At 39.7% G+C, this 24,900-nt stretch overlaps 1 protein-coding gene across 2 annotated transcripts in view; it reads right to left on the bottom strand.

Moving 5' to 3' along the window:
* MPPED2 (metallophosphoesterase domain containing 2) overlaps window positions 1-24,900 on the bottom strand; it is a 213,262-nt gene that overhangs the window by 175,870 nt on the left and 12,492 nt on the right. For both annotated transcript variants that reach the window (XM_026850830.1, XM_026850831.1), the window contains one exon: window positions 11,859-11,972. The gene's annotated coding sequence lies outside the window, so the exon portion shown is untranslated. The remainder of the gene's footprint in view (window positions 1-11,858; window positions 11,973-24,900) is intronic.

Below are 24,900 nucleotides of genomic sequence, written 5' to 3'. Positions count from 1 at the left end.
CACCTAGAATGAAATGGAGAATACTGGACGGGAAGGAAGATGATACTACAAAGTGCCCATCCTCAGTAAGTTCAGTTACAGTTCATCATATCATACCAGAGCCCCTGTTTCAATAATCTATTCTTGTGCTATGCATGGAACAAGGAGCTTTGAAGCAACCTCTAGCGCTAATTTTGCATGAAAACACCATCTGGTCCTAAACAACTATCGAGGCTATGGATCTGTTACAGCCTAGATATGGTCAACATGATATTGAAAGGTCAAAGAAGGGTCTAATTATATGCCTTAGTACTTAGAGGCCATGGTCACTGGAGCATGAACATAATCACTCAGGCCAAACAAGACTCATTTATAATTTTAATCATCAGTGAATCAGACATCTCTCAAAGAGTTGTTCCATGTAAAAGAATTATATGACTGTTGCTCAAAATAACTGTCTTGTCTTGTTTGTCTCTAAAAAAACCCCTTGAGATACCCTCAGCTAATTCCCTGTTGATATATTTAGAATCCATCAATCTTCTCAGCCACCCCATATTAACATATCTAGAGTATAATTGCACACAAAACCTCCCTTGTGTTACAACAGTATGATCTGATACAACAGAGTTTTCAAAAATCCAGAATTCTAAACCTCAGAAGTATCAAACCAGGGGTAACCATACAATTCCATTCACTCCCTTGTGTGTAATGGAGCAACATGTACAAAACTGACTGTAATGATACTTTAACAAGTCTCTTGCCTCGTTCATTGCACATGGTAGAGTTTTTTGGGGAGGGAACTGAGCTGTAACTAATGGAACATGCACTATGGTTATTGGGGTGGGGAAAAAAAAAAAAAAAAGTTGTTTTGAAAGAGACCAGGATGATATAAAAAGAAAGATATGTCAGTTGATAAGCTGACCTGGAAAATGTATACAACTTCTTCACCTGCCACGGGTGCTATGTGATGCTACATAAATCACTTGAATCACTTTTTTTGCTCTCAGAAGATCACTAATTCCTCAATTTTCCTTTTGTCAGTCTGACTTTAGGCATGGGGTTTGATTTACAGAAGTGTGAATACAGTTCTGCGAATAGAGCACATTCAAAAGTGACCTCAATGCAAGCTGAGCTTTCAAATATATGAAGTGCTTGTTGCCACTAAGAATTCTAAAGTGGATGTCCTAGGCATCTTACATTCATATCCAAAAATCAGTGCAGTGGTTCCCAGCTCTTCTGGAACAACCCTTGTAAGCACTCTCTTCCCATCCTACTCATCCCCAACTTTCATCATTTTTACTTTCCCACTGGACATTCTCTGTGCTCCCTACCTCACCTCTACCATCAACACTTGACCAGCTGGAAAGACCACAGCTCACTAAGGCCTGGGAGCATAAACAGCACTATTACTGCAGGCAAAGAGGACCACTGGAGCCATAGAACTGCTGGAGACACGGTTGTGTTGGATAATGTATTTGCAATCATCATTGAAAAGCTTATGAGCAAGTTGTTAATTCAGAGTAGAATTAACATTGTTAATTCAGGCTAGAAAGTTGTTAATTCAGGCTAGAAGCAGTGGGCACTAAGATAAACACATCATACTACAAGATAAATTACTATATACAAATATATTTATACAAGCTATAAGGCACATGAGTTTATAATGTTAAAAATGATGTACCGTGATTCCTAAACAAAACCAAATACCCACTACTACTACTACTACAGAAAAAAAAATACCTTCAGTTTCCTTCTCTTTTGAATACAGTCATCACTGATAAAAGACTTGAGTCTATTTCGTTCTTCAGTTAACATTTATACCTGTCAAATTGTTTTGTGTAAGAGTCCAGGAAGTGCTTATCTGCGCTTTCTTTACGTGATATTTTATGTACTACTGCCTTATTTACACAATGAACATAAAAATGGTCACCCACTTGTCTGCTGGACATTTGAAGATCTGTGGAGGAACCTCTCCCAGCCTCTGTCACAGGGATGGCTGGACTCTCATCCCTCCAAATAATCTCAGCTGGGTCACGATGGGGAATGAAGCCTTGCCAGGTCAGCTTCCTGGGGAGCATCCAGCTGTACTGTCAGCCCAGCTTCCTTCTCTAAGGCCAACTGTCCTCATCAGCTGCTCCCTGCCAGGATTCTGATGTAGCCTGCTTGCACTTCAGACAGCGTGCACAGGGTGCACCTTCTCCTGCTTGATGCCCTGGTCACTGACTGCTTAGAGGGCTTCCTTTTCCCAGAGGGCCTCAAGGGTCCCATTGGGAAGGGCCTGGAGAACAAATCCTGTGAGGAGCGATTGAAGGAGCTGGGACTGTTTAGTCTGAGGAAGAGGAGGCTGAGGGGAGACCTCATCACTCTACAGCTCCCTGAAAGGGCATTGTGCAGAGGTTGGTGCTGGTCTCTTCTCACAGGGAATTAGTGACAGAACAAGAGGGAATGGCTTTAAACTGCAACAGGGGAGGTTCAGACTGGACATTAGGAAAAAATTTTCACAGAAAGAGTGGTCAGAGTGTGGAATAGGCTGCCCAGGGAGGGGTGGAGTCACCATCCCTGGGTGTGTTTAAGGGTTGTTTAGATGAGCTGTTGGGGGATGTGCTGTAGGGGAGAACTTTGTAGAGTTGGGCTGATGGTTGGACTCAGTGATCCCAAGGGTCTTTTCCAACCTGAATGATTCCGTGATATACATTGTATGCTCAGACATGCAGCTGACTCCCCAGTCCTGGTCATCCCATCACCAGATTTGTTGACCTACTGTACTCCGGCTCCCTTCTTGCTCAAAACACCCCATCTCCTTCCAGGGAAAAGCAAGAGCAACGGGAGATGACGGGTGCTGAGATCAGGACTGACTGTCAGCAGAAGTCTCAGTATCTGCAGCCAGCACCAGAGTCACGAAGCACCACTGAATATACTCGCACCACAGCGTAGACGCAATCCTAGTGACTGCTGTCCTAAGCACTGTGCATACACAGTCTGTTTGCAAAATAGCCTTTCAATAGTAATAAATTCTTAGCATTACAATTAAACTCTCAGAGAAACAATCTCTCTCACACACAGTTTCAGTACTGTATTGAATTTGCAAATGAAAAAAAGAATGCTTAACACATTTGACCGCATCTAACACTACATCACATGCTGCTGTTGTTACCACCCATTTTACACATGCATAGGTCAACACAGACTTCTCCCATGCTTACAAATGGCTAGAGAGAAAAAAGAACAGATAGTTGTATAGTCAAAGCAGCTGGAGTAAAACATGGAACTAGAATCAAAGTCAAAGATACTTATTAAACAGAAAAAGGTAATAAATTGGATCATTTGCTTCCATATTTGTGCTTTCAATCGTTAATCAAATCCATTTCCATTTCTAATTTTACAATTTTTCTTTTCTTTTGACCTTTAATAAAATGTTTCAATTGATCAGGGTAATAAAAATGTGAATTATATGAGCTGGCACAGACAAAGAAAGACCACTGAGTAATCTATGTTCCAGATATAACAAGGAAAATGCCTGTGATTAGGTATGGGCTAAAAGATATTAAAAAAAAAATAAAAAAATCCAAGTATCTTACTTTTTACTTAAGAATTCAATAAAGAACAAACTTTAAAAAAACCCCCAAAACATGAACTACCAAAATAAAGGGTTTGTAGGACAGTAGCTGTCATTCAATTGATATACAAAATCTATTTGTTCAGTAATACAAAATTTTTTGAGCACAAATAAGAACATATTCCTGAGGTTTACTTCAACTATATCCCAAACACTAACTTGCTTAAATTGTTTCAGAGCATAAGCACTTAAAGTTTCTAAACACCAGTGCAGTACTATGTCAGCAAGAATGTAATCAAAGCAAACAGCCCACTGAGCCTGCCAAGCAGTAATATTATTTGTTTCAATAGCTTTCCCTTGAATAGAAAGCATTGATTTTCTACATCAGAACTCTTACACAAAGAACATTAAAAGTGAAATTATACTTTCTATTTTTTCTTCATCTCATTAAGGACCATTGCTGAAGACTACCAATACAGTCACTAGTGATTTAAAAGTTTGAGCTGAACAGGTCAACATGTAAGGATTCTAGGAAATTTTTCTTCTAAGTTCTCACTCTAGGGCAATGCCACTTGCGCCAGAAAGGATGGGGTTTTTTCCCTTGGATAGAGGCAATTAGCTAAAATGCATTATTCCATTACTATCTGGTCTCACTTACTTGTGTTCTTCAAAGTATTTCTCACATAAAGTTCAGGTAAGTGAAGGCATCATGAAGGAAGGAAAGAACAAATGCACAGAGTGAAGGGTACCAGGGGACTGGGGAAAGAAGAGGGAAAAAGATCTCTGGGATCAAGGTCAGAGGCAAAGGGAGGAGCAGGGTATGTATAGGAAGACTGGGGAAGCTATAGAAAGGCTGAAGGAGAGGTGACAAAGGGAACTACGGCTACCAGGAAACAAACTTTAATAGATTCAGCACTTCAGAAGACTTCGCAGTTCAGAAAAATATCTATGTGCAAGGAAAAATTCAAAGTGACAGGTGGTTCAGCAGGTTTTCTTACTCCTTCAGCAGTATCCCCAGACTGCCATGCTTATCAACAGTCATAACAGTCTGTGGGGACTTACGGGCCTCAGTTAGCAATGCTCTTTAGCATCTCTCATTCAAATAATAGCAGCAAATTTTTGACTTCCAAACTTTGTAATATCTTTTTTTTTTTTTAAAAAATGCCAAGGAGCTAGAGAGCTAATACTGAGATTGAGCCACATTTAGTGGGATTAGTCATGTACATTGGAGAACAAAGACTGGGCTCTGTTCTAAATTTTGACTTAGGAAGTACCAAAATTTATTAACATGCTCATTACCAGCCAGCTGAAGATCAATTTTAAGTGGTCGCATTTCTATCATACTGTGATAATTTTGGTGCACTGTTACTTTTATATCAGCATATTTTAATTAGAGTTAACAGACCTACAGAGCCACGATTTGGCCCCACTGTAACTACAGTATTGTTGCCAACATTTAGTTGAACAAGGGTGACCCTGGAGTACCCCTAGTGACAATTACTGCAACAGGATCACTAAAGAGACATGAGGTAACATATTGTCTTTGCACTCTGCCTACACACTTGGGATTACATATGTCCAATAAAAGACATAGGGCTCCATAAAGAATGAGCAATGACATTTAACTTCTAGGCTTCTGATCCCAAGGAGGGAATTCAGATTTCAGAGTCTGATGTCTGCAATGCATGGAGGAACTTGGCATTTCAGAGTGGGATTCAAAATAACCAGTGCACTGAAGTCCAGAGAAAAATCTGAGTGCACAAGCATCTTAAATGCCAGAGTGAATACATTTGTTCATAGAGGTAAAGCGCTAGCACACCGAGTACTGGATCTTTTTCCGAGTAGGGGTTTGCATCTGTCCTTTGACCTGATCGGGGTTTCCCGTTTTATTTTAGGGGTTTTCTAAATGCAACTGATAACAAGGTGGTGATTGCACTGTTCATCTATCACAACACTCATACCTTTGTTTGGGGTGTAAGAACTCAGGCTCAAAGTCTTCCTACCTAACAAGGTTCAAATCTATGCTTTCCAGCTCCAAGGAAAGTGCCTCTCCCCCAGGGTGTATATCAAGCTACAGAGCAATTCCTGTGATTCCTCCTGCTAACCCTTTTATTATGCAGAAAGAAATACTGACCCAAGGGGAAAAAAACAAAAGCCAACAACCAAAACATGAGAAAGAATGAGCATAGCTGGTTTTATAGGTAGGGTACTTAGCCTCTAGGTTCCCAGACTACGATCTCCATTCCTGAGCCTATTTTGGGATAAATTCTACCCTACCTGCAGTTTTCTCTAAACGCAGAAGTTGTCCTGAGAAGACAGAATTGAGGCTCTTTTCTAACACTGTCCAGCACACATGTTACTCCAACACCTCAATCATTCAGCTGTTCTACCAGCTGCATTGTAGCATCACTCACACCCTGCAAATTTCTGGCTTTCCTTTATAATGACTCTCACTATTTATCTATTTTATAATCAACCCTTTTAAAGCACTAACATATTTTATTATTAGCTCAGTAGGGTACTATCTCCCCACAGAAAAACTTCCACCTTTGTGCTTGAGGAGCAAACAAGTGAATAGAAAAGCCACCTAATAATATGATATTGGGACTGGAAGGCTCAGAAAGAGAGAAATGGGGTGGAGGAATCCAATTAAAGGAGAAAAACTAAGATGAAAACTTCACCCCCAGCTTAAGCAAAATCTAAGAGGAAGTTTTAATTACTACAGTGTGTTGGAGCACTAGCACCAGTTCTGGACTAATAAAAGAATATTCAAACAAAAAAGCATATTAACTCAAAGTGCACATTTTTATTTAATTAAAGGTAAAACAGAAAGAACAGTAATAGGTCAATAATAATGACTTATTACTTCCTTTATGTGGCACATTTACAATAAATGGTAATTTACCATTAGAGAGACATATTAAATTTTTTCTGCTAAAGAAATTAACATTAGTCATGTGGAGAGAGAGAAGGCTCTCCATTTCCAGCTTGAGGATTTGCATTCAACAAGGCAGTCTGAGGATATTATAGACCCCGTTCCCCCTTTAGCAATGCAGGAAGAATTAAAGCATAACCATGTATGACATCATTCCAGCTGTACACTGATGGGCTACAGATCGTTTCATCCATGCTATTTGAAAAACATTCCACTTTCCAGTCATTAGACTTGCTAAATGGATTCACCTGCCATACCCTTGGAATCATTAAAAAAAAAGAAAAAAAAAATCTTTGGCACACAAGAGCCTTGCTTTAGTTTTATTCTTATAGCTGATGTACTATTCCTTTTACTTCTTAAAACCCTAAAAGATCACTTTCACTCTACTGGAAAAAAAAAAAAAATCTACATCTATGTTTCCTGCTTTTGTTCTTGCTCTAGGCTTATTTCAAAGTTTCTGATTAACTGTCTTCACAAAACAGATACAACAGACTTCCTAGACAAAACTTGTCATTACTGGGGCTGTACTATGCCTTGGTATTTTTAGATAACTGCCTGTTAGCCTGTTCCAAAGAACAGAGAATCAGTTTACTGATCTAAAGTCTACTTCCGGTAACTTCCTTAATTATTTGACATTAAGACAGAGAGCTGCTATTTCACACTTCTTCCAATCACGGGAAAATATCACACCATTTGTGCACTCATTATGGCTGCACTCTTAACTTCAGACTCATTTAAAAGCTTCAACTCTACAGGTGGGATTTTCAAAGCTGCCTCTGGGTCATTAATTTCTAATTGGACACCCCAACCCTCTAGGCAAGCTTTGGAAATCTCATCCCAAATAATCAATATTCTACTTCCTAATAACATGGTCTACAAAAGAGCCAACAGGACAAAACATTTAGCAACTGGATGGGAGACTGCTTTGGACATGGCAGGAAAAAAATAGAGGTTGTGTATCCTCGTCTTAATAGTAGGATTATTCCCTACTCCCCAGAAGGAGTGAAAGGGACCAGAATGACAAAGGAGGAGAGGAGAGAAGAGAGGGAATCTTCACAACAAACAAACAAAAAAATCAGGAATCAAAGCTTCATACATCTCATAAAAATGGACCAGATTCAACAGCACTGTGCATGGTTTGCGTGTATGTTCAGAGTAAGTTTAAAACAATATGGTCCTGATGGCAAAAAAACTCCTGAACAGTTTAAGATTATGTTAAAATACTGCTTAAAGCAGTAAATATAAATTTAACCCCATAGTTTTGAAATGCAGGAGACAGAGATTTAAACCAGCAAGATAAATATCATATCCTATTGGGTTAAGTACGTTATAACTACTAGTTAAATATAAGAGTATTTCATTCAGGATATACATCAGCCTGAGTGACCTAATGAAAAGAAGAGAACTAATTATATTAAATCTCAGGCAACAAGAGAAAAAAAAAAAAAAAGAAAATCAGTGAAACATTTGGGAATATCTCACCAGTTCAAGACTGTAAATAATTTGAAACATACCTCTCCAAATATACCAGAAAGAGGGAGGAGAAAAGGTAATCTAATATAGACCATCCCTACTCTAATTAGCAGGCATTGAACAACTGAATTTTCTAGGAGGGATGAAGAAAAATAACCTAGCACCAAAACCACACTCATTCAAGATTTTAATTATTAGTTTCTCTTGAGTTCCCTGCATTCTGTAACAGTTATAGAACTGGGTAATAATTACTTTGTGGAGTCCTTCCAAAATAACCTTAAACACCTTGAAGAAGAAAAAGGATTTGATCTGGGTTAAATATACTGTTTTTAAAAGAAACCCTACATTTTTAAGATGTGAAATTCAGGTAATTCAGTGTAATCGGAAGGATACAGCTCTTTCCCTTATGGATCACCCTATTTGTTTTACCTGCTACAGTTTAAGGCACTGTAGTTCTTATCACAAGACTTGATCCTTAAAACACTAATTACTCATTGTCATTTACAGACTAGAGAGCACACTACATTTGATGTTACACCGGACAACAGACCATGATGAACAGCAACACAGGCAAAGTAAAAACTGGCAACAAGCATGGCTACAAAACCCATCTGAGAATACAAACCAAACAGCTGCATATGGCACACACAAGTGTGTGTGTATATGCACAATCACTTGAGGTTTATGGCTGAAGGATACTCAGTGCAGTAGTCACAATTCTTCTATTTTCACACACATAACCTGCAGATTATTTTAAGTGACAAAATGCTTCCCCACAATATCTCATAACAAGCACTCAGTGCAGGTTATACAAAAGTTTAACCAAGACTCACACTTCTCCAATGGTTCCCATGTTCAAATTTTCTAATATCTCCTTTGCCTCTGCCTTGATTTTTGCATGTTACCTGATGATATGGATTGTGCATGCAAAAAAAAAAAAAAAAAAAAAAAATCAATTTTACATCTTCAACTAAAATTTATATTTTTTAAAAACCAGCCTTTTTGGGTAATAGGGGTATCAAACATGATCAAAATTTTAGTACAGTATCTGTTAAGGAAATTCAAGTTTCCCTACTTTCACAACTTCGCAGCCGACTCCTGTTATGTTCTTGTATAAATTACATATTTCATATTTAGTCTGGTTGGAATGGGTAATCTGAAATATTTACAAATATTCTGCTACTAATGCCGCTCAGTAGCTGATCTGTAAATCAGCAGATGATGTCTAGAAAAATGTAGTGTTATAAATTCCAAATATTTTGCATAATGAAGGGGTTCAGGTTATGCAGTGAAGAGGCAGCACAGACTGAGCAGGTGGAGTTCCTAAGTAAGGTCAGTATCAAGACTTAAAGTGCACAATTCTTTTTGTGACTTTATCCAAAGACTTAGTTCAGACTCAATTAATTCTCCATTCTCCCCTTTTCAAGCTGTGGCAAAGAAGTAACATCAAGACTGATCATATTGGGATATATTTGAATTCTTCCCACTCATAAAATACATTAATGAAGCTTTTCTTTCTAGTATGTCAATAGCTGGTGACTATCTTGCCTTTCCTTAAAGGGGTATTGCTGACTTAAAGCATGTAAAACTCTAGAGCTGCATCCAAGAACTGTAATTGTTTTTTAATAATGCTGGTGTTGATTTCAAAATACTAGAAATCAATTTTGCAGACCAGATACACACATTGTTGGGGTCCCAACTTTCATTCAAAAGGATAGAGCAAGAATATGTGCTAGATTAACACTGGAGCTTCCAAAAGGTGAGCAATACTGGATACCGTCTGATCAGTGATTTCTCTTTCCCATTTCAATACTATAGTTTTGAGCTGTGAACCAAAGGGACACGGTCTCTGCAGTGATCCTAACCAGAACACTGCCGTACACCGAGGAGTTAGTGAGCCACCTAACCGTTAACTTGAGCAGCCCTGGGCTTGTGCCGTGCTGCCTGTACAGCCTGGTCCTCAGGCCTGGGATGTGCTGCAATACCCCTTGGCTGCAGGATAAGCTTAGGCTAAACAGTGCTAATTGTAACAGAGGAGCCTGTGGGCAGCTCCCACTAGGTACTGGCAATTATGTCACCTGACTGGCCTTGCCTTGATCTGTGCAGCAACAATTTCTCATGTGAACATCCTTTCTGTTTGAAAACAGTAGGAATGATGGATAGAGTTGATTTCTTGTTAGAAAGTGCTGTAATAGCCAAATGACCAAAATGGGGTAACACTTTCCACAGAGGCGCCCGCACGCTGTGCTGTATGTGACCAGAGGCCCGTTTTGATGCTGCAGAGCTCGAGGTTCCCAGCACCTAAAAGGATGTTAGATTTTACCATTCTCTTCCTCTCTTTAGTGTTAGCTTTAATAAGTACCATTTAAATGACACTTTACAGCATCTAAGTGCCTATCCTACTGGGATCATAATGGATCAGTGTCTCCTGGTGCAAAAGTCTCTAAATATATTTCTTCTAGCAAATACAGGCCTATTCTTCACTCCTCATGGCCACTGAACTGTAGTTGACCTTTGTATGACCAAATAAATATTCTTAACATGGATGGTGTACAAGTATCAAGAGAATACTTTAAATGCATCCAAATCGTCAGGAAATTCTCAATATCTGCCAATCTCCACTTTGCATTAACAAGACAGTTTTGCTGTACAGATTCAAGCTTTCATCACTATTTCTAACACTTATACTAGCATCCAGTTCTTAATATTAGGTTAGCCTTTCAAAGTTTTAATGAAAATTTGGAGGAATAGCATGAAAATTAAGCAAAGAGTTAAAACCTGAGAAATAGAGTGAGAAATTACATTATTATTACTTGCCCTAAATGACCAAATATGCTCGCATAATATGGAATTAAATAATTATTTTAAAAATTAAAGTAGATACACTGCTGCAGGCAGACAGACCTCAGAACACTTTAAAGAAAGTGATGCAGGCACTTTTCAGCCATGGGATTTTAAATATTTCACCACAGTGTGAAATATTATACCATCCGGGAAGCAGCCCTACTTAACTCATCTATAAACTGAGCAGCCAAACAGACTAGATTACAACTATAAGATGAAATGGACCATGGTCTATTGCAAATTATGCATACATACATTACTTGTACCAGTGCAGATCCACCCTCAAGACACTCCACATCCTGGGCATTCCCAAGTTGTGCAGGCAATTGCTTTACCCAGTCATTCACAAAACACACTATGGTAGAGGTAACTGTAACCCAGCACTTGATTCCTTCTATGAAAGTGGGTGTAGCCACTGGAAAGATAATGGCACTTTCCCTATCTAGGACAGTAGAAATGCTTCACAACTGCACATACAGCCCCTCGGATGAAGAAATCCTCCGTGTCTTACACATCACCCTTAGTGGCTAGGTGGGGCGAGGAAGGAATGAGGAGACACCACAGCGTGCATCAGTGATAACACAGGCAGAGCCTTGACACCTTTTCTGCTGCCACTGATGTTCACGCACTAAGGTACAGGGAACTGCAGAAGAACAGAGTCCCCAGAAGAGCATGTATCTTCTTTGTCCCAACTCATTTTCCCCCCCACTGTTTTGAACCACCCCAAGCAGTTCTCTGTGAATATATACAATTTTCCACAGAGATAAATAGGCAATTGAAATCTAAAGGCCCATAACCATACACTTTTTATACACAAAACGCTGTAATCTTGTAATCAATATGCTGTTTAACACAAAGCCAGTGCAGGCCCAGGGGGAGAGGGGCTATGCTGTGAATATTTAGTTCAGGTGATAAGGTTTACTGCTGTCTTTCTGCTTCATGGAAATAAAACAGGACCTTAACATTACTGCTCAACAATGCTATCTGATGGTCACAGTGTCCTGGAATCATCAAAAATGACTACAGAAAAGAGCAGGTAAGGCAGCCCTTGAAAACAGAGCAGAAGCATACCTGTTGGTTCAGATGGCCACATCGCAGGACTTGGGGGGATTTCACTGACACGCTTACCACAGCACTGACAGGGATTTTTGAAAACTTGTAGCCAGCTGGGAAGAGACTGAGAATCTAGAAAAAAGGAAACACAGCATTGTTTGGTAGAACCAGAAAGAGGTGCTCCTAATAATTTCTGTTACAAAAGTGTCATTGCGTATGAACATTTATGGACTCTCAAGCTTTAAAAGAACTCAGAGAAGAAGCAGAACAGCTTCTTCTGAATACCATTGGTTTACAGACTACTTAAAATCTAATTAAATTACTAATCCATTCTGTTCATCTGATAATGTTCTATTAGGTGAATGTAATTTTTCTTTAAGTGAAGCACCTAATACTAGTACCTCTTTTACATTTAATTAGACAATAAGGAATTAAAAGCCAGCTAGATAAAAATAGAAACAGTAAAAATAACTTGAAAACATTACACAATGTTTAGATGTGTACTTAAACAAGTTGCTGCCTTGTCCTTTCTACTGATGACCACTGGTAGAGACAGAACAGTGTCTTCATATACAGATAATAGATCTAGCACCGTACAACTGACTTGAAGCAGGGTATTAAATACAGAAGTTGCCTCATATGAAATAGGAAGGTTGTTATTTTGGTTTTAGCTAGCATTTTCATTTGTAATTAGGAAAACAGTGTGAAAAAATATACTTGTGATATTTACAGCTGGTAGCGATTTGAGATAAATGGCAAAAATGAATGAGATTACAAAATCTGAAGAAACTAGGTAAATTAGAAACACATGCAAACTTAATACATAGCAAATATAATCCAAAGCACAGAGGAAAGAAGTGAACAATCAACACAGAAAGCAAACTATCAAAGAAGAACATTTCCTTGTGAGCTCTTCCAAGTCCTATTAAGCAAAGTTCAAGTGCTTTCAAGTACTAAGGTGTTGGCCACCTCACCTTCTGCTGAAAGCTGAAAAGGCAAAACCAGGTGATGTGTCCATTCTTCAGTTTCCAGTTGAGAGCCAGGCACATTATAATGTAAACCACTATTGATTTCAGTTCACTTTAATACTCTGGACTGTGAACTGTGGTGGTGGAGGGCTCCAATTCATAATCCCTGTCAGATTTAGCTGCCACAGCTAAATCCACAGAGGTTGTGAAGAGATGTTAGAAATCATTTCAAAGTGAAATATGACCCAAATAGGCAAGTACAATTTGAGAATATATACACTAAATCACAAGATAAATTATCAACTAGCTCTTCTTCTAAGAAGGACAGTGACAGTTTAATTGAATGGATACCATGATGAACCAGGAGCTCAGACACATGTGGCAGTGGCGAAATGAGGCCACGGCAGCCAGCAGCAACAGGAGCACCTTCCATGTTTTGGACACTTGTCCTGACTTCTGCATTGCAACACAGCAGCCCCTCAGGGAACTAGTTGTCCCCATGTCTCTTCCCTCACATCAAACAATAAGTCCCTCAGACACGAGCCCAACCACTTCCAGTCCACAGCACAGCCGCCGGCAGATGTGCTGCACACCCTGGGTGGGCAAGATTACCAAAAGTAGTAGTGCCAAAAAGTCTGTGACATGCAACCAGTGCACAAACTAGTTGTGGGTCCCTTGAAATTTTGCCTTTTTGTGCTTTTGTTTCCCCAGCCTACATCTCTTCAGACCACAGTCTTCTATATACACCCACCCTCCAAACTATGAAGGTTCAGTTTCTTAGCTGAGGCCAAGGATTGAAATATCTACACTGTACAAGCCTTCCTATGGATGAAATTAATCACAGCACAGATTTATTCTGTCTTTCCACAGACATAAATCCACAATTGAGATATCTAGCCCAGTGGTAGCTGTTTATCTAACTATTGATACCTTCAATACGAGATTAACTCTGCCTCAAATCACTGGAAGAATAAATAGGGGTAAAGGAAAAAAGAATATCAGATTAATTCTAAAAGAGTTCCTTCTATACATGAAATAAAGGTTTTTTTTTTTTTTTTTTTTTTTTTTAGGATTAGGCAAAAGCCTCTAACAGATGGCCCATAAGTAAAGTTCTGCTAGACAGGAAAAACTGATGATTTAGCAGATCTCTTCCATCAGCAAGTCTTACTGTCATTACTACCTCAAACAGCAACAGCAGCCAGTCTCTGCTGCCTCTTCGCATCCAGAAACACTTCTCCAGCATTACATGACTAACTAGTAACAGAAAAAAATTCACCCCCATGCCTAGACTACTTCTGTGATTTATGATACCAAATCAAGACTAAAACAATGTGATTCAATCCCAAGGAGATAACAGTCATAGCCCCATTCTGTTTGCATTTACTTTTGCAACATTTTAGTCTAAACTTTGGCAGGCATACACAGAAATACATGTGAGAAATAAATATGTCCAAGCATTTTCTGCATGTCGTTATAACGTGTATAAGTTTTGAAAAGGCAAGCTGCAGCTCACATATACATAGAGGAACCCCAGGGACCCGCCCAATTCATAGCCCTGGGGAACTTGACAGTTCACCGGGGCAGTATCAGAAGAGGAGATATTTACAGCGACAAACTGGCACCACTGAGGCAAATAGTAATGAAGCAATGTCAGAACAGTGCCCATGGGGCTCGGGATCTTCTACAGGTATTTTTAAGAGAAACCTATGATCTCTGGTATCAAAAGCCACAGGAAGATCAGTAAGAATTAAAATTGACAATGTGCCAGAATCCACCTACTATAAAACAGAAGGTCACTACAAATCCTCATTAAAGCTGTCTCACTGCTTTGGCCTGATTGAAATTTTTCAAACAGTTTATTATTACCATGAAGGTAAGGGCTGCAGTTGCCCTGCCACAACCTTTTTCCAGGACCTTTGCTAGAAAGGTAGATTTGAAACAAGGTGGAAATCTGAGAAATTGCCTGTGGACAGCGAAAGGCTGCTTAATCATCTGCTCCAATCTCCAGCAAAGAAGAAACTCTTACAGATGCCAAAGAGGTGTTAATGATAGATATTATAAAAGAGAACTGCTACAGTATATCTTCCAAGAACTGCTACAAAAGCCTTGCTGGCAAAAGATCAAGAAAACAGCTTGCAAGTGCAGGACCATATCTATAATAAAAGTACAATGTGACAGGTTTAAAATCCATAAGCTCTGCTGAAGTACATAGTTCAGAATCCCTGTGACCCAGCTGGAACTGAAGTTGTTGAAAGCCTTGGTATTTAACCACCATGGGAAAAGAAAAGACCCCAAAGCCTTCTCTCATCTTCTTACATCTCCTCTCCACTAGACCTTATGCCAGGAACTGCAGCAGCTCAGATTGCTTCTCCATAATCAGTGTGTTTCTACAAACACACTTGGAAAACTTCAGCAGATGTTAATCGTGAAGAATATTCAACCGTAACAGAATGGTAACATCAAGCGACACAAAATAAAACCACAAGCCCACCGCAGATGCTCATAACAATGGGACATGCTAAGCAGCTGGCTGTGTGATGACAATGACAATCTCACACAAGCTTCCCTGGGCTTTGAGGCAATGTTTCAGCAGGCAATGTGGCCATCCATTCCAGAAATACAGTGTCTTCCTCCCAGCTCAGCCTCCTCTTCTCTCTCCACTTACTGTGCGTTGGTTCCTTCAGCTCACCACATCCAGCGTGATTCTCCCCATCCCACACACAGCTAGAAAGACTTTCCATTTAGCATTGTTAATAGTTCTGATTTAAGGCAAAAACTTCACAGAAGTTAACCGGTATTAGCATTGATTTTACATCTCCCTTGTAATATCCTTTAATAATCAGACATTCAGGCAAAGACATTTCAAGGCAAGCAGTTAGAAAAAGGAAAATACATTGTATTAAGAGCTTTGTTTTGCTTGATTTTGAATCTTAAAACTTGCCATAATTTAGCTAGGGCTGAACCAGAACACAGCTTAAAACAGATCAGTAGAGGTAAAATAAAAGAAAACCCAGAATTAAGCTTCATCCTTAAGACTGAAGAAAACTAATATCTCATTAAAGTAGCCATCGTTCTAGGTCAGAAACCAGAAAGAAAATCTGGAAATGTTATCAGACGGTTGCTCCTTCAGTTCCAGCAGAGCATCCCTGTATCCCCAAACCCCAGCCAAACAAACAAACAAAAAATTCCCATCAATACAAACCTCCCCCCCGCCACTAACCCTGAGGGATGACAAAGAGGCAGCATTTCAGTACTACGCTTTAGGTTAAGTCTGAAGATTAGCATTGGTTCACATCTTTGGCAATCTCACTACTTTGGAATGTTATTGTTACAAGTATTTAGTGCCCTACAAGTTAATATAGTGAGTTATTATTTTCTCCCTTTTAACCTAAAAGAAACTTTAACTATATTTGTCTCAAATGAAAACTGACAAAGAGTTTTCTGTGGTTTAGGTTGGATGACAGTTACCCCCACTGCTTTTTTTTTTTTTTTTTTTTTTTTTTTTTTTTTCTTTTTCTTCTAACAATGACTTTCCTGATTCCAGGCTGGAGTGACCAGTCTGCTTCCCAGTGGCATTTCAGTCGAGGCAAGGTCAGACAAACATTTTCTTTCAGAAATGGTAAATGTACCATTACCAAATATTTTTACTACAGAAAGTGGCTGTATGTAAACACAATCCTATAGGGAAGCTATTGGGAAAAGAACGTGCTCACACTCAAGTCTGGAAGAATGGGCTGAATGAGAGTATTCTGAGCTCCTGAAAGGAGAAACAGTGGTGGCTGGAACAGGTAGAATGACCATGAATGTCATTAGAGGAACAAGCAGATGCCAGAAGAGATGAAGGGAAGGAGATGCATTAATACTTCATATATAGACAAAGTTCAGCAGTCATGGAAATCACTATGAAAAATGGCTGAGGTCCTCATAAAGCCTTCTGCGAGATTATTAGTGAATGGACAACAATGGAAACAAGAGTGGAACAGGTCATCAGTGACGCATGAAGAGGAAATGTGGAAAAGAGCCCACATTTCAGATCTTGGCTATCTCCAATATTAACACAAAAGAAACAGGTAAATTCTGGGTCAAATCTGTGACCTAACATACCATCCTCTCTACAACAGCAACTGGTGCCAAAGCTCCAGCATCTAAAAAAATCCTGTAACAGAAAGCTGTGCTTTTCAGAGACACCTTTTTGTCCACTGCTTATGCCCTTCTATAACTTTGTATGTATGTAGACCACCTCTGACATAAACCCAGATAATGACATTACTTATCTTTCTATATCCAATTCTTTCTCTCCTCTTGAAACCTCCACCAAGCTCTGATTTACTTTTACAGCAATGAGAGGAAGCAACTGTTTGAATGCTACATTAAGGAGTATTTTTTTGTTTAGGGAAGGTGGAAAATTTAAAACAACTAGCCTCTACCTTACTTGTATCAGTACCAAAGCCATTTCACCGAAAGAAAGAAAGGATAAAAAGTATAAGGTCATGTCACTGTAAGTAAGTAGTGAAGTCAGATCTGCATATTTTACATCAATCCTGTCTCTGCTTTATGAAGATTAAAAAAAATAAGGGCTTCATTATTTTATCCAGAACAAAACAAAGGTCAGTGGCATTTCTTACCATATTATCTGTTTGCCCTTCAATAACTGCTTATTTATTTCACAGTTACTATTAAGAATGATCAGGGTTCTCCACTTGAGTTCCTTCATCTTTTGTTGTGAAACCAGTGCTGCAGTATTTGGACATCACAAAACTGTTTTCATGTTTGGGCTCCTGCAGGGCTAGTAGGAACAGTTAGATGATATTCCAATACTACAATATAATAAATGCATTAATAAAAACTTTAAACTTTCTTATAACCTGGCTTCCCTCAGGCTTGAGCCAAGCAAAATACAGAGGTGCATTGCGTGTGTGCTGAACACCGTGATGATAGGTGTGATTGGTACACAAATCACACAGCAGGCGTGCTGTGAGCTCATTTTTCTGAAATGGATATGGAGGTCCCTGGTCTGGCATCTAGAGATGTGAAATTTTGCAACAGAGTTATAAAATCCATCACAGCTAGGTCTGTATTTCAGTTCCATTGGTCTGGACATGAGGAATATATGGATACTACAAATCTAGCTATGGAAAATAAAACCCCAAAACCCCAAACTCAAACAGATGGGTATCTTCCAATTCTAGCCATCAGAAGAATATAAAGTATGTAAAATGCAGTTTCTCTACTACTCTATGCTTGACTACAGGTTATCATGATAAATGCTATTTTGTTTTGAATTCATTCATTAGGAGTTTTTGGCAAAAGCAGTAGTCTGAAGTTTTTTTATGATGTTGCTTGAAGTTCCTTTAAGTTTTGTCTACTCGCAGAAGCTCAGCACTTACATCATGAGAAATGCAGGAGGACACAGAATTACCTAATTCCACAGCTTTGTCCCAAAGTATAAATCTGCTGGAACCCTGCAGTTTTCCAATATATGGTCCTCTTAGAGCATGATCTATTGCTTAGATGTCCACATACAAATCAACTGATATCGTCTGATATTGTTTCACCTAAGAATTATGTCTGAAACTTTTCTAGGAATACAGTTCACATAATTACCCTTTTGCATGCATGCAGGAATTCTCACAAAAACCAGCCAATTAGCCATACCTGTGAGAACAAAATATATTTCACATCTCGACATTTTCAAACAGTGATAAAAGCCCAAGGTTTCCACCTGTTTTCATAGCAGCGGGAGCTGGGGCTCTGCTCATCACATGGGGCTCCAGATGTAAACCATCATCTGCTTACTCGACAGACAGGCATTCCACACCCCCGGTTTAACTTCCCCACCACAGCACACAGACAACTGGGCAAACTGTCAGTATTTCTGTTAATGAATGGAGCAGGAACATGACTGCCAGTAAGAGCAGGATAGATGGGTGGATATCAACCCACCAGTGCGTGGCTGTGCCTTCATGGTGATGTTTAAACCGATGAACCATTTGGGTACAGGATTTTCTCCAGGTTAGCCTGCAATGATAGACTGAAGAAAAACCAGCATGGGGGATTTTCTGCTTCCCATAATCATCTGTGAATTTCATTTGTCACAAACCCAGGTAATTCAGAGGCCAGGACCCCAACACTACTCAAAAAACCAAAGATGCTATGCTCTGTTATGTAGTAAAACGCTAAATATTTCATGTATACCTTGAGCCCGTTAGAGAAAAGTTGTGCAGCAGGGCTGCAGATGTTGTGCAGACCTTTTAAGGTTCAACATTTGTCATGTCCTGGCACTGAGAGAGACTGTACTTGGGCCGATAGTGCCATGCTCACAACTTTGTGTCATGAGCTTCTTTTTGGTGCACAGATCAAACAAGAAATTGAAACAAATACAGAAGAGCAGGAGCGAAGAATCACCATAAAACTCCTCACTTCTGACTCAGATAGAAAGCAAACTATAACCTTGTCCTGGCCAACAACATGTATTTACAAGCTTGTCCACAGAAGAAAACCTTTCACCTTCCCCTTCAAAAAAGCTATCTTCTTTGAGAGATATAGAACAGACAAGATATTAACATATCATTGATTACACAAACAGAAAGCGTTCAGATGCCAGGATTAGGAGACAATACCAGAAAGCATTTTCATAAAACAAAGTAGATAACAATGAAGAAAAATCCATCCTGGTAGAAGTTCAGTCATTCTTGCATGAATATACGTATGTTTTGATAAGCAAGATAAAGAAGATCTAGTTACATTGTTCATAGGCAGAATATATTTTCATTTGTCCATAAACTGCAAGCCAACTAGAGCAAAGACATTGCTTGCCTGGAAGCTTACCAAATACATTTTTCCTGAAGTAGCAAAGTACATCAATAATATTTTTCAAAGTCTTTTATTTCTCACTTGGTAGTAATTACTTTACTTACTCCGTAACACCGTTTCATCTTTGTAAAGACACAGACCCAAAATAAGCTCCTACTTTAGGGCAGCATTTAAGCACCTATTAAGTACCAGCAAGCTCAGGTAGGCCGTTCATATGTGCAAATCACCCTTCTGATTTCTGAATTCAGACATATACAGCAGCATCACTGGGAACAAGATTTCATCCAGCACATACCTCACCTGTCCATCTCAACTGAGAGCAATGGTTGGGTCTGACCCCGTCACCTCCCGACTGCTTCTGCAAATAGCTAAGCACCCTCATTTGAGCAGAGGCACAGGGCAAATACCAAAACACCCTCACTGAGGAGGAAAATGACACCCCTCCTCCAACAGAAGCTACTACAGCACTGATCTATACAACAAACAGCAGAAACATTTTGCTATAACATTAAAAAATGCTGTTAGAAGTGCTCAGGGCTGTGTGAAAGAAATGCTTATGTATAAATGCTTAAAAAGAATAAAGGAGCCCAGGAACTGCCATAACAGACAAGACCAATTCCATACTTTCCCTCCAACAACATACAGTGTTAGATGTCACAAATGAATATGTAAAACACCTTGGCCTGGGCAATTAAGTGGCAGACTAACTAAAGAGAAAATATCACTGTAATCTCAATTGGATTTAAAGACTGGCTTCTATTTAAAAACACAAGTTTCTCACTCTTTTAAAACTCTGAGACATGCCTGGTTGGATTCTTCTGTGCCCCTCAAATGAAGGAAGAGGCCTATATTAGTTAAAAAAAACTCAGAGAGAAAACTAGTACATATATTAAAATAAAAAAACTTGATAAAAATATTCTGCCTCAAAGGTCATGCCAAGCAGCAGCAAAAACCACAGGACGTTGATAACAGGTATTTTCAACCTCAGGTCAAGGATACTTGCTATATGCTCTGTCAATACACTGTTAACCATGATTGATTTGGTCCAGTGACAGATAATCTATTATGCACTCATACTTCAACCCCATTAAATCAAAGATAGTTTGTCTAGAAGAACAAAATGACACAAAATAGGAGAAAGCACAAAGCAGTAGCTTTCTTTTCACCCAACTTACCCTTCTATGAGAGAAGGTAACCAACAAAACCAACAGCAAAAGGTTTAGCAAAATGTAAATTTGTATCTTTCTTGAGGATGCAGGGGAGGAAAAGGACAATATTGTAAATAAAAATATATTTACTGATCAAAGAGAAGCAATAGAAGTCCAAGAAAAATGTCAGAGCTGTAAATAGGCTAAGTATAAAGAACAGAGGGGGGAAGTAAACTTGTCCTCGGAGTCAAGCTGTGTGGATATATTTATATAAGCCCTTGGGGTGAGGGAATAGAACCAGGCTCACTGTTTGTCATCACCTACAGTACAAGGGGGGGAAAATTATAATTAGATTCTCTCAGAGTATCAATTAGCATAGCTTACATGCTACTCTATTACTGCCTGGGATAGACTTGGAGTTTCCACCTTATTCTCCCTCCTACTCTTTCCTCATTTGCTGTGGGTATCTGCCTATAGACAAGATGCCTGGAGACAACATCTTGGTACATGTATTCCAACGCTGATATCCTAAAGCTAAAGACAGCTGAGTGCCTAATTCCAGCAGAATCCACCAGACTATATGAAAATGGAGTGTATCCATCCTCTTTCATTATTCACTCCTAATACCCTGATGTTCGCAGTATCAGCAGCCTGTGTTAGTAACAGACAACACATTTCTGTGAAGCAAATGATCTCCACTACTCTGTCATTCAGACACTCTTCGTTGGTCACAGTGACTGAAGAGAAATGGACTGATCAAATATAAAGAAATAGCAGAGGACATAAGTAAACTAAGAAATAGAAGACAGGTGCCCTGTGTATGTGCAGAGCACGAAGCTGAACACGAAACACTGCTGAGTGGCATCCCTACCATCCATTTTTATACAGATTATGAAATAGCAGCTAGGTGCCCTGAGCTGGATAAAAGTGCAACAGGCAAAAACCCAAAGGGCTGTAGATACCTGCAGTGCGTGACACAGCACAGCCCCCAGAGCAGAGGCATTGTATAGACTCTCCATCCAGTTCTGCCAGTCCAGGACCAGAGGGATGTGCTGCTGTTAACCTATGTCTGTCTGAGCTGGACTGTCCTTTGCACACCAGCCAATACCTTTCACAGCTGCACAAATCCATTTCTGGCTGTGCTGAAGGACTTGAATGCTATGCAGGGGTGTAAAGGGTTATTAAATAAAATCTCCCCCTCAGGCCTATTCTTTTAAAGGTCTACATGGCATGGGCCAAAACTAATTTTCTCATCCAACCACATCTAGTGAGAATACCTCAGACATATACACAAGCTGTACAATTTGAAAAGGACAAAATCCTTGGAGAACAGTGAAATATTCACCTGGAGATGATGTTCGTCCCCCTCGCCATTTAATATGGAACAGAAATAAGTGGGTCACCCAGCGTCATGGAGTAAATAAATGCTGTTTTACATTCTATTGTGCAAGTACAGTATATATGAATTCAAAGCAAAGTCATTTTACCACAGCAAAGTAGCCTGAAGATACTTTTCTGTTTCCTCAGCTTTATTATTCCCTTCCTTTAGAGTATACACTTTTTTTTTTTTTTTTTTTTTAATAAAGTAAGTATACTGGAGCTGTGTATAATTTTTCTCTTCAAGCTCTGCAAAGTGTCGTCAAACCAAAGGAGGAAAAAAGCTCACCAGAGGAGTAGTGATGGTGACCTATTTCACTTATGTGCAGCCAGCAGAATCAAATTTACTTCAGCTTTACATGCATTGCCAATTTGTAAAATTTAACACAAGCTTTTTTCCTGCTATTAATAGAGACCATTAACAAGTAACATTTACAGAGTCCTTCCAGCCTTCACAGCCTCTCCTATATGCAAAACCCGGTATTCCCTGTATAGGCTGAACCACAGAAGGCTTTTCAAGAAATACGTATGGATCAAATCTTCAGCTTGCATGAACCTACATATCTTCAGGGGTTGAAGGAAACCATTTCAACTTAACTCAGCTGAGGAAATGGCCCATAGCTTTAAAATGTATTTTCATACTCTGACACTCTGCACACCAACTTTAACCAAAGTATTTATCCCATTTTATGCATCACTAAATTAAACCGAATAATATCCATGTGGGATGGGAAAGAATTTTTCTCAATTTACAGAAGTGTAAGGGAATTATGTGCTTGCTCCAAGTTACGCAAGAAGTCAGGAATGGGGCAGAAATAAAAGCTTGTGTTTCTTGACAGTGATTCCTCTATCTGACCAACAAGCCATTCTGTTCTCTACTTAAAAACAGATCACATGTAGGTTTTGACCATAAAGGGACACATGTTCAGCTGGTACAAATGAACACAGCTATCTTGATGTCAGCACAGTTATGCTCCATTTCAGTAGCTGATCTGATCTAGAGTTTATTTACATGAAAAATGACTAAACATGTGAGAAAGCTTAAACAATGCAAGGCATATTTATATGGTAGTCTAAAAGCTAGCTCACTACTAGGGAAGCTCCCCCAAAACAGAAAAAAAGCTTAAATTCAAACATTTTAATGGCACAAGCTAGTTAAAATAGTTTTATTAAAATCTGCCCGTTTCCCCTCAAGCAGTTAAATTAGGCTTATGAAAAAACATCAGGGGATGTACTTGTCTCTTATTACCATAAAAAGAGTGACCTCCTTGGCTGGATGATTTTTAAAGAAATCACATGGTGGTGATACCATTTACCCATGGGTAATAACTTTGGTGTGCCTGAGATGCAGAGAGAAGAAAGGTCTCATCACACTGAGTAAAGAGCGATTTGAGAATGATACCTGCTCTCAACTTCAGCAACGCAAAACAATTTAGTCATATGTATTCATGTATATTCACTTCACTAGAAATTGTAAATACAAGACAAGATCATGCTTGACTCAATGGAGAGCACTCATAGGACACAAATTGCAGGCTACTTCCTATAACAGGCAGAGAAAAGACTCATTAAGAAAATGGAGTGCCTGAGTATCATATGAATGGAGAATGTTCAGCTTAGCTCCTTCAGCCCAAAAATACAGGGGTTTTTTATGTGTCTGCTGACTGTAGTGGAGCCATATCCTACTCCAAATGCACCATTTTAAGGAAAGGCTTACATCACAAGCAGCTGTTTCTTTATTCCAAGGGGGAAAAAAAAAAAAAAAAGCGCATCACAACAGAAGACATACACTTGGAAGCAGGCCACTTCTTCTGAGAAGTAATATCTGATGTATGACTATGCCAACCCACAACCAGTGCCCAGCCCATCTGTGCCCTCCAGCCTTACTACTCCTACAGCAATGTCTGAGAAAAAAATACGACCAACGTATCTTTCACTGTATTCAAAGGGGCTAATGAACTCACAGTTGAAATAACTCCAAGTCATCGAAACTTTAGTGCAACCATATATTAAGATCCAAGTATATTGTCTTCTGGCCAAGAAGACTTCAACGCAAGAGACATTAAACCATAAAACCTTTATTAACTGGGCAGCGGAGTTGCTGCGTACCTGCCCGCGTGCACAGCGCGCCCTGCCCTCTGCGCTGTCACAGCCCATCGCAGCACTCAAACTCCCCAGGGAATGACACAGCCCATGCTAAAGAATATGTAAGTGTGCACCCACCTAGGAGAGTAGCTGTATTTATGCGTTTGGGAACGATTAGGATAAAACTGGTGAAGACTTCAAAACCACAGCTAACTACTCAGAAAATGCCAACTGAAATATGGGAACTGGAGACTCCCACACTCGGAGGACTAAATCTTCTCAGCAAGTATGGGAGGGTGTGAGCAAGTACCTGAACGCAGTCTTTCCTCGGACAAACAGAATAAATCTCTGTACCGTCGTTCAGCTTTCCTCTACCGCGACTCGCCGTAAGCAAGACTGTGGGAGTTCGCAGACAAGAAGTGAGCAGCCCTGGCTGTAGACTGGATACTCATGAACTCTGTCAGAAGAACCTACAGATTTTTTTAGTTTTCTCCCCTCCTAACGCAGCACTTGCAAGCCTGCATTTAGCCGGCAGTTTGGCAGCTGCTTGAAAAGCCGCAGGAACCGCCCGCGAAACCAGCCGGTGTCCGTCCCGGGCCGCGGGCAGGAGGCGGCTCCCTCCCGGGCTGCGGGGCGCCCAGAGCGGGCACGGCCCCACCGAGGGCTCCC

This window comes from Athene cunicularia (genome assembly GCF_003259725.1).
Source record: "Athene cunicularia isolate RWA chromosome 5 unlocalized genomic scaffold, athCun1 chr5_part3, whole genome shotgun sequence".
NCBI lineage: Eukaryota > Metazoa > Chordata > Aves > Strigiformes > Strigidae > Athene > Athene cunicularia.
This window is presented reverse-complemented; position numbering and strand designations above follow the sequence as displayed.